Source organism: Priapulus caudatus, unplaced genomic scaffold, assembly GCF_000485595.1.
Source record: "Priapulus caudatus unplaced genomic scaffold, Priapulus_caudatus-5.0.1 Scaffold105, whole genome shotgun sequence".
Classification (NCBI taxonomy): Eukaryota; Metazoa; Priapulida; class Priapulimorpha; order Priapulimorphida; family Priapulidae; genus Priapulus; species Priapulus caudatus.
Genome location: NW_014577166.1, coordinates 447,828 through 453,488, shown reverse-complemented (window position 1 = coordinate 453,488; position 5,661 = coordinate 447,828).

Sequence of the window (5,661 nt, the reverse complement as noted above, 5' to 3'; positions counted from 1 at the left end):
ACACACACACACACGCACGCACGCACGCACGCACGCACACAACACACGCACGCACGACACACACACACACACACACACACACACACACACACACACATGACGCACGCGCACACGCTCACGCACACACACATGCCGAAGCTAGTCATTCAGTTATGGCTTCCCCGTCCTACTTCATCAGGACATCGGTTAGCTTCTTGCCTATTTTCCCATCCATTTACTCTAACTCTGCCTCATTTCGGTTCTGTCTCGCCACGCCACTCTTCTCCTTCTCTCGTTACCCTCACTCGCGTCTTTGCATTTTTTCACTCCTGCAAGTCGGCGTGGAAATATTGGCTTCCCACTCGTTACGTTTGCAAGACCAAGGGAATCAGCGATGAGGGATTCATATATCCACCGTGCAGCCTCTAAGAGGAGCTGATTACGTCGTACGAGAGGCAGACTGCCGCCAGTGATGACAGTGTTTCCTCTTGCCTGCGCTCGAACAAAACCCTTCCAATTTATCAGTGTAATGCGTTAACCGAAGGGTGAGAGAGAGAGAGAGAGAAAGAGAGGGAATGAGAGACAGAGAAACGCCGACCTTTCCCTGTAATTCGCTACAAAGCTCATTTGTCTTCTGAGGGATTTCAAACATGGCGTTTCCTTGCCGACTATTATTTGCCTCCGTGCGCGCTGCGATGCTATAGCCATTGTCGGCAATGGCTTCAGTATTCTCCCCGCCTCCGCGAAAGCACATGATCGTTACCAGCATTAGACATGTAAATTCAAATTGTAGCCTTTTCTCTTGATCAAACAATCGCACCGAGTTCCGTGCGCTGCTACAAAAGGCATGAATTGATTACCGTGCTGCCTGTTTAAATGTCGCACGAGCGCATACGAAGTTTGTGTTGTTCTGAATGACCGCGTACGGAATTTTTTTTTCTGCATCGTTATAAAACGGTTCGGCCTCATTTAAAAGCATAACGGCATTAATTATCGTGTTTAAAACTGGGGTCGTGGTGCGAATCGTACGCGCGTGCGACGAGAGAAAGTCGCGACTGTAAGTAAGCACGTAGTAATTTGCTGTTTATTAAACACGGTGTTGACGTTTTTCTTACGGCGTCGGTGGCGGCTGAGTGCAGATGTTAAACACGCACGAGAACAACAATACGGGGGTATATACACACACGCGCGCGCGCATATACACACGCACGCACGCACACTAACACTAACACAAACACACACGTACGCACACACGCACGCACACACACAACACACACACACACACACACACGCGCGCGCGCACACACACACACACACACACGTACGCACGCACACACATGCACATGCACACACACACACACACAATCACGCACACAGGACCACACGCACGCACGCACGCACGCAGGCACGCACGGTGTTTTCTCTCATCTCATGTATTCTATCTACCTAGCGGTGAACACCGCGGCCATCTTGCGTGCTTACTTATTGCAACATCAAAGGTAAAATGTGACTCATTGGCACTCGCATTACTTACGTGTGCATTAGGGGAGACTCGCGAGTAATTTAGATCAGCGGGTGCTGGTAACAAGCCTACAGCTTGAATCAGTCGCTACAGTTTCTTCTCGTCTGAAACAGAAGCTCCCCCTCGTTCATTATTTGCCACGGGCAAACCGTCACCATCAATCGATTTCATCACGGCTGGTTATTTCTTCTCCGAAGTTCACAGCTCAGCTCGCAATCCCTCTATTTTTTTGGCTCGCCTCACTTCTTCAGAATACTGGACACACTCGACGGACTTCCTTTCGCAGGAAGGCTTTTTATGAACTTAGATACTTCGCCGTACACGTGTAATAGGAAGTCCACCCGTGGTGATCCCTCTTGCCACCTCACAGAACAGAGACGCCCCTTTGGTGACATTCTTCATGCAAGACAGGACCTCCCCTTGGCACCCCGGCTTCTCCCGGCGCGCACAGCAGAGACAGATGACCTGGCGTCCTTCACGCAGTACAGAGACGCCCCCTGGTGACCTGGCTTTCTTCACGCAGTACAGAGACGCCCCCTGGTGGCCTGGCTTTTTTCACGCAGTACAGAGACGCCCCCTGGTCACCTGTCTTTCCCCACGCACAACATAGACGCCCCCTGGTGTCCTGGCTTGCCCTACGCACAACAGAGACGCCCCCTGGTGACCTGTCTTCCCCCACGCACAACAGAGACGCCACCTGTTGTCCTGGCTTGCCCCACGCACAACAGAGACGCCCCTGGTGTCCTGGCTTGCCCCACGCACAACAGAGACGCCCCCTGGTGTCCTGGCTTGCCCCACGCACAACAGAGACGCCCCCTGGTGACCTGTCTTCCCCCACGTACAACAGAGACGCCCCTGGTAATCTGGCTTCTTCTGCGCACTACAGAGACGCCCCCTGGTAACCTGGCTTCCTCTGCGCACAACAGAGACGCCCCCTAGTAACCTGGTGACCTGCATGACCTTTACCACGCCGAGCCGCACTGAAATCTACTGTGTTAGGACGTACGCGCATTACCCATTCGCCTTTCGTTTTTCATCATCATACACTTGTACGCACGTCTGGCGAGGTCGTTAGCATCGCTCCGCCCGTGAATAACTCTTTAAAGGTAGTAAATGTCTCGGAGGAAAGGCTCTTTGCCGTCGCTGATGGCCAGTAATGAGACGACGTCGGTGCTTCCGACGACGACGACGGCAGTCGGCTGCCGGTGGTAATGGACGTGGCAGGGTTACTCTAGGTCTCGCATACGGTCCGTGAAACCACCATGCGCTTTTTTGGGATTGCACTCGAGTTTCACTATAGTGTGTGAATGTGCGTGTGTGCGTGGTGCGTGCGTGCGTGCTCGTGTGAGTATATGCATGTGTGTGCGTGTGTGCGTGCGTGTGTGCGTGCGTGCGTGCGTGCGTGCGTGCGTGCGTGCGTGTGTGTGTGTGTGCGCGCGCGTGCGTGCTTGTGTGTGTGTGTGTGTGTGCGTGCGTGCGTGCTTGTGTGTGTGGGTGTGTGTGTGTTGGGGGGGGGTGTCTGTCTGTCTGTGAGTGGGACGGATGGATGGATGGATGGATGGATGGAGGGAGGGTAGGATGTATGAATGGAGGGAAGAAGGGAGGGAGGGGGAGAGAGGGGGAACAGGGAGCGAGGGAAGAAGAAAAAGGGAAGGGAGGGGAAGGAGGGAGGGAAGGATGGTGGGAGAGAGGGATGGGCGTGAGCTGAACCTCCATGACATAACAAAGGCGACTATCATCCGCGATTATTGCGTGCTTAGGTACGGCTCGCTCGAGCAAATGCTTTATTACCGTGTGTCAATTTCTCAGCTGGCTCCCTTATTATGCACACTCATTAGGTATATTGGGTGATTGGTTTTCCCAGTGGTACCCCAAAGTGATTTGTCACAAAGAGGCGGGCCTGGCTTCGGTCCGCGGCCCGCAAGTTGACGCAATTGTCTAAAGTTCTTGGCGACGAGGAAGAACGCTTGCTATCGTTTTGAGTGCCTGTTAAAGTATTGATACATCGCCTCTCAGGCCTGAATTCTTAATCTTGACTTCTGCATCTGGCTCCTGTTCATTAAAGCATAGGGCAGCTGCGTGGTGAACGAACAGCTGATGGCTAAACTAGAAGCGGAGGAAAAACGCGATTAGGGGAAAAACAAGCGAGATAATGACGATGCACAAGTGTTTTTTGCGTTCCGTTCTCTGCCCACACCACGGCGCGAAATCGTATAGCTGGATAACGTAGAACGTCGAAATTCAAATTTTGTCGTTTGCAAAGTCGCGTTTTTGCTGCAATTTTCCTCGGCTAGCTAAAGCAGCAGTTGTTGTGCGGACTGTTCATTACTGGTGACGCGTAGTCCTTTCTCTCTAATTCTGTTTCTAACTTTCTCATCGTTACTGCTGGTTGCTACCGGCATTGAGTTTACCAAAATGGCGTGGCTTTTCTACGATCGAAACCCCAATTACATGGAACGTCTTCTAAAATAATAAGCAATGCCGATGCAGTTGTCTTTGTTGAGTTAGTAGCAAGAGTATCAGTGGATCCAAATGCGCCTCCTGCTATTTCGTGTATTTGCCTGTGTGTGTGTGTGTGTGTGTGTGTGTGTGTCGTGTGTGTGCGTGCGTGCGTGCGTGCGTGCGTGCGTGTGCGTGCGTGCATGTGTGTAGTATGTGTGTTGTTTATTCTGATAGGTCGTAGTAGCAGTGTTGGTTCGGGGTATAGGTAGGATCACAGGGGTATAGGAATAGAATCTAAAATGTAATAGATATACCACGTATTCATACGCTACATAGCTTGTACGCCAATAGCCCAACGGCTCAGCGTAAAATGAATGTTGATAGTCCCTTCTAACACCGGAAGCCCTGGAATACCGAGCTAGTGCTATTTCTCGACCCCCTTGTGCTCAGGTTGGTTTAAACAGAGATGTGCGGCTTGTTTTGGGTTGTGTTATTATGTATCGAGTGAATTGGTGAAAGATAATAGTTAGAAGTCGTGCTACGGTGTCTGATTATTAGTCATTATTCCGGTGATTAGCCTGGCCTGATCTGTGATCGGATAATTTCTAACGAAATACCTCTCGTCTTGCTACAACTAGACCCTCTGGCGAATAATGGTGGCAAATCACATTTTCCGTGTGTTCTTGGAAGCCATTTTGCAATGAGCATGAATGTTGAAGCTTCGACAGCGGTAAAGACATAACGGGCCTCCTCGGCCTAGCCGCATTTAATGACGGGGTTTTTCCTCAATCAGCAATGGCAAAAACAGCCACTACTTCGGACAGATTTCGAATCCGCGCCTCGTTTATGTAATTGGCCTGGCGCTCATCTTGTAGTGAAGTCCGCGTCGAAGCGGGACAATGACGCTCGACCGGGTCGGTGGGAGTATCAAATGACCAGGCTAATCCCTCATTTACCTCGCATTAGGCTGCGAGTACAGGGCTTCATCAGCGTGCGATTGTGCTGATTAGACGTGGGCGCTTTTTTGCTCGGGAGTGGCTCATGCGTGCTTGTTCTTCAGTGGTCCTAATCTGCATCCCTTTGAGACAACAAGTGCCTGAGTCAGCATCATCGAATGCCTTATTTAATGTTCGGTGTGTAATGATGCGGATGCTGATGATGGTGGCATCACAGTAAGAATATATATATATATATATATATATATAATATTCTTCTTTCTTCTTGTGTCTGTATACTATACTCCCTTCCCCGCTTCCATCCACATCTCATAGTTTGCGAGAGAGCGAGAGAGGAGGTCTGAAGAAAGGAAGAGAGCGAACCAGCTGATAAGAGTAGTGGCTGATTCTTGATATAGGTAGTTGTCGTGCATTCTGCGCGATATCGCTTGTGGAATCGCGTGACGTGACGGACGCAGACAGGCGTAGAATTAGGGCAGCAAGCCGTGATGTTGGTTGCCCCATCGTTCATCCCTTCTAGCCTTAATCGATGCATGTGTGCATCTGATTTCTCTGTAACGCGCAATGGCAACTTGCTCTTCGCTGAATGTGACAGCAATTGCATGTCGCTAGGTTTGTAATGTGCATGCCTGCCGCTGTGTGTTCTTCGTATGCTCTCAGTCCCGGCAATGTGAAGACATTGACAGCCCTCACGATGCTCTCTCTCTCTCTCTCTCTCTCTCTCTCTCTCTCTCTCTCTCTCTCGCTCTCTCTCTCTCTCTC